Raw genomic sequence first — 5,492 nt, 5'->3', positions numbered from 1 at the left:
CAACTTGGGTGGCATTTTGTTCATGATGATAGCACTACAATTTTCGGTCAAATTGATGGTCTCCACAACCTCACAAGTTCTTCTCCCACTCAAAATGTCTTTGAGGAATTTGGCATAGTTTGGCATTTGGTTGATCACATCGGTAAAAGGTAAAGAAAGGTGGAGTTGTTTTAGCATCTCAATAAATCTCCCAAATTGTTCATCCAATTTGTGTCTCATGAATTTTTGTGGGTAGGGGAGCTTGGGTCTCACAATTTCTTTCTCTACTCTCACCTCTCTAGGTGTCTCAACCACTACCTCATCCAATGATGCCCTATCCCCCTCATTCTCAACAAAAACCTCCCTAGGAATCTCCTTATCTACACCCTTCCTAGGCAATCTCTCCTCAAGAACCTTTCCACTCCTTGTAACAATAGCATTCACGGGTTTCTTGGGATCAAGACCTTGGGAAGTTAAAGAAGAAGGGCTTGCATGATCTTTCAAGGCATTAGCAAGTTGAGAGATTTGGTTTTCAAGCATTTTATTGTGGGTCCTCATTTCATTGAATTTTTTATCACTAACGGCCATGTATGTGTTCAACAACTTGGTTTGATTCTCAATTATCTCCTCCAAATTAGTCCTAGGTGAAGAAGGTTGGGAATAGGAACTTTCACCTTGAGTCTTTGGAACAAATCCGGGTGGGGGACCTCTTTGAGAATTATTTTGAAAATTACCCCTTCCTTGATTGTTCTAATTACCCCTATTTTGACTTTGACCATAATCTTGATTATGGTTTCCACCACCTTGATTATGATTACCACTACCCTGGTTATGATTTCCATAACCTTGGTTTTGGTTACCATAACTTTGGCCTTGATTGCCATAATTTTGGTTTTGATTTTGGCCACTATAACCTTGGTTATTATAGCTACCACGAGAACTTTGGTTCCCTTGGTTTCTATAACCACCACCTTGATTATAGTTGTCAAAATTGCCTTGGCCTTGGTAGTTCCTATTCCATTGACCTCTTTGATTATCAAACCTTTGACCATTGTTATTCGACACATAATTCACATGTTCACTCTCATGGTTATCAAACTCATCAACACATTCATTAGGACAAGTACTAGAGTCATGATCATACGATCCACATGCATCACAAAACAAGCAACCCATAGGCATATTATGCGAAGAGGGAGGGGGTTGAGAGTTAGAAAGAGTACCTCTCCCCTTAAATTGGGAGGGAAGATTCGAAGCTTGAAAAGAGGAAGAAGTGCTCTCCAACTTAGCTTTGATTGCGGTGACCTCTTTTCCTAAGTTTGTCATTTGAGAGGAAAGGTTGTTGATCACATTTAGATGGTCCACCGAGTACAATGAAGATTGCTTTCTTGAAGAGTCCCTCTCCCCATCTTGCCAATCCCTATAGTATGTCACCACGTCCTCAATGATGTCCACAACTTCTTCTTCGGTCTTGTTCATGATAGGGCCCCCGGCCCCTCCATCAAGGCATGACTTGCCTTGGGGACTTAAACCGCCATAGAAGATTTGGATCACTTGGTATGTTGGGATTCTGTGGTGAGGGCACTCCCTTTGATACTCTTTAAATCTCTCCCATGCTTCGTAAAGGCTTTCACTTGGTCTTTGCTTGAACCCTTGAATCAAGGCTCTTGCCTCCGCCGTCTTCTTTTGAGGGTAGAAGCGGGACAAGAAGGCCTTTGTGACATTGTCCCAAGTTCTCAAGGAGTTGGGCTTTACCTCTTTGTCTAGCCACTCCAAAGATCTTCCTATTAGAGAGAAAGGGAACAACTTGAGGCGGATGAATTCTTGAGAAACCCCATTTACTTTGATGGTGTTGCAATATTTTTCAAACTCCTTAAGATGGTTCAATGGGCTCTCATTCTTGGCCCCACTATATTGCCTTCTCTCAATCAAGGTGATCATTGCCGGCCGAATTTCGAAGTCATTTGCTGGTGTAGTAGGTGGAGCTATGCCGCTCTCAAACCTATATGCACCGGGCACTCCAAGCTCCTTCAAGGCCACTCTAGGATTTTCCCCCATGCCTCGCTCTTCTTGAATCTCTTCTTCGCTTGAATAACTATAACCCAAGGATCTATTAGCCACTCTTCTTCTTGAAAGAGTTATCTCTATTTCCGGATCAAGGGGAACAATGGAACGATCACGGGTTCTATGCATGCAAAACTCAAAGAAAATATTAGTAGCACGGCTACAAGTGTAGCCTAAAGAAACAAAATCTTTTTGTATTTTTCAAATAAAATGAAGTAGACTCAACAACAAAAGCTAAGCACCAATAGCATTCCCCGGCAATGGCGCCATTTTGACAAGAAGAAAATGCATGTCGTTATCTACCCTTTCCCCAAGTCAAACTAAATTTGTAAACACCTAACCAACCTTATATGAATATAGGGCAAGTTAAGGGTCGAATCCCAAGGGAATGCAATGATGAAAACTAAAGTCTAAGTCAAGCTACCTCGATGTCGAAATTGAGATTATGGTAGGTACTAAAGTGAACTAAATCAAATTTAACAAGTAATCAAAGGTTGAAACACTAGGGATATGGGTTCCACATGCAAGATCAATGATAATGCTAATTTAAAGCTCAATCAATTAATTCAAGTATTGCAATGGACAAACAATAGTAGCAATCAAGAGAGTTCAAATGCTATCTCCTATAGGCCAATCTAGTGGTCACTATGAAAGGCAAACCAAGAAGAATCACAAGCAAACTCAATCAATTAGAGCAACCTTCAAATCAATTGGTCATGTCATTAAGAGTTGCAATGCAATCTAGATTAATCTTATAGGGTGATCAATCCTAATCTAATCAATCTCATGCAAAACTATGTCAACCAATTTAATTGCAACAAATCAACCAATCAAAGAGCATCAACTAGCAATTCCATTAATCAAACATGCTTCCCCCTTTCCCTAGCAACTAATCTACTCACTAATCATGGTGAAATTCAAGAACAAATAACTAGAAATTGCATTGATCGTCATTTTATATCAAAATCTAATAAAAATCAAAGTATTCAATAATATCAAACTCAAATCCAAAGAAAAACAAGCATCAAGCAAAAATCAAATAGCAAGTAAGTAAGAGATGAAAGAAGGAAGAGATTCTCACTAATATTGATGATTGAAAATGAAGAAATCCAAACTTGATTGATCAAATATTGAGTTACAAATCCAAAACCAAGAACTTCTCTCTAACTTCTCTCTAGATACTCTCTCTAAAACTAAGCTAATGAAATATTATCAAAAAGTTGGATTCAAAAAGGAAATACAATTCTATTTATAAGCTAAGGAGAAAACGGCAGCTCCCACGCCCTCTCCCGATAGACCCGCGCCCGCGGAGAAATGGGTACGGAACCCTCCGCGGGCTATCTGGGCAGCACCCGCGCCCGCGGCATCAGGGACCCGCGCCCGCGGCAATAACACCCGCGCCCACGGCATGATCCCTTGCTCCCAAAGGCTGATCAGGGGGCCGCGGTCTCTCTGTGTGGAGAGACCTCTCCATTTTGCCCGCGTCCGCGGGAAGCCCTCGGGGCAACCGCGGCAAGTTCCTGCCTCATTTTGACACTTTTAAGCATCTTTGGCCCGCGCCCGCGGCCTGTTGGAAATACCTTGGAGACCTCTCTGAGGCCTCTCCAAGGCCTCTCTAAGCCCTCTCTAGTCAAATGCTCCTTCCTTGCTTGATCATTGAGGTCCCGAATTGCATCCTTTGCCAAGGTGAATCTCACAATACCTACACAAGTAAACAAAGGAAGGAAATAAAAGGGAAAAAGAACAAAATAAAGGAAAACACGATAAAAACACGAGAATCATAAAGAAAAGAGGAAAAAGGAGAAACTAGAGGAAAAAGGACCAAAATTAAGAGAAGAAAGCAAGAAAAGGGGAAAGAAATAACCTAAAAGACTACCCTATGAGTGCCATAAATGACACTCATCAAATTCCCCCAAGCTAAACTTTTGCTCGTCCCGAGCAAAACAAAGGTCAAGAAGGAATAAGAAGGGATTATTTGAAATAAAAAAAAAAAAAGAAAAAGAGGGGTAAGAATTTCCACTAGGACTCACTGTCGTAGGAATCACGGTTGTTTTTAGCTACAACAAGCCATTTTGAACCCCTAGATCGCCCTAGAGGACGAGTGATGCTCTCGTAAGGGTATCCTAAGAGTTTACCCATAACTCTCCACCAAATCCCCAAGAGGCAAACCCAAGAAAGAAAAGAAAAAGGAAAAAGGAAACAAAATCTTTACGAAATGGACTTTACAAAGAGACTATAATTCAAATGAGTAACAACCTTTCTAAAGTGAATTATGGTATGGACGTTATAAGATACCTAAGGTTGATTGAAACATAAATATGCTAAGCATAGGAACTAGTTATCACACTCCACTTTCATCCCAAACGGTCTTACCGCGTTCCCCCTACTAATCTTATATCTCCCCTTAGTGAGCATCTCATAGATTCCGCGAAGGAACCGGAAAAAAGATCAAAGTTTTTAGGCTACTCGACATCTTGATTTCGCATCCCCTTTCCTTAGTCCACAACCTATGATTCCCTCCACCGATAAAAGACTCAACGCCTAGGTCCAAAGGTCTTCCCCAAGGTTGTAACGTAAGGCAAGAAGGGTTAAGGTAGGCTAAAAATTTAAAATTTGGTGGTTATCCTAAAATGTGAAGCAAAGACCGGCCAAATCTCAACACCAAACTTAAGTAATCACCAAACAAAAATGTATTAACACCCCCAAGCTTATTCAAAGCAATACTCTACTAAAATAGGAACAAAAAGCGTGAACGCTTTCCCCCCCCCCCCCCCAAGCTAAATGAAGCATTGTCCCCAATGCAAAGAGAGGTGAAAGACACTTGGAAATATTTTTTTTTTTTTTTGAATTTTCTCTTACACCTTTAAAGCATTAGTCCTTGCCTCTTTCTCAATTCAGACGGCTTTAACATAAGCATTTACCATTATTCACAAAAACAACTCACATATGTGTACCAAATCGAACCAAACCCCAACTTCATACACCACAATCACCAAACATTGACCTTTGCTTCACAAAAACCAAAAAGAAAGAGAACGAAACAAAAGGCTCAAAATAACTAATTATGCGGCTTGAAAAGAGGGAAAAAGGTTCAAAGGGGTAACAAGTAGGCAAATGTATCCCAAATCAAAAAAGTATACATAAAAGGGACTATCCTAGAAAAAAAAGAAAATACCTCGCCGAAAAAGTTGCCTTTGTCCTTCCTAGGTAGTTCAGTCACGGTCTTAGGAATCATATGCTAAGATTCTAGATTAGGTTTGCGAAAATCAAGGATCCATGCCGCTCATGCAAGAATTTGATGAAAGCTTGAACAATTATACATCTCACATGGTTGTAGCAAAAACTCACTAAGGTTGTCAAATCAAAGATAGGGAGAGACTACCAACATGCCACAAACGAGTAGAATCCGGTTTCATGATCCCCCTAGTTCTAGACAACTATCTTAGCAT

The 5,492-nt window shown here is 40.5% G+C and overlaps 1 pseudogene; it reads left to right on the top strand.

Annotated features, from left to right (window-relative positions):
- Positions 1 to 1,546: 1,546 nt before the first annotated feature.
- Positions 1,547 to 1,645, top strand: LOC145569665 (small nucleolar RNA R71; annotated as a pseudogene).
- Positions 1,646 to 5,492: the final 3,847 nt, after the last annotated feature.

This window comes from Chenopodium album, chromosome 11, assembly GCF_948465745.1.
Source record: "Chenopodium album chromosome 11, dcCheAlbu1.1, whole genome shotgun sequence".
In the NCBI taxonomy this organism is placed as follows: domain Eukaryota; kingdom Viridiplantae; phylum Streptophyta; class Magnoliopsida; order Caryophyllales; family Amaranthaceae; genus Chenopodium; species Chenopodium album.
This window is presented reverse-complemented; position numbering and strand designations above follow the sequence as displayed.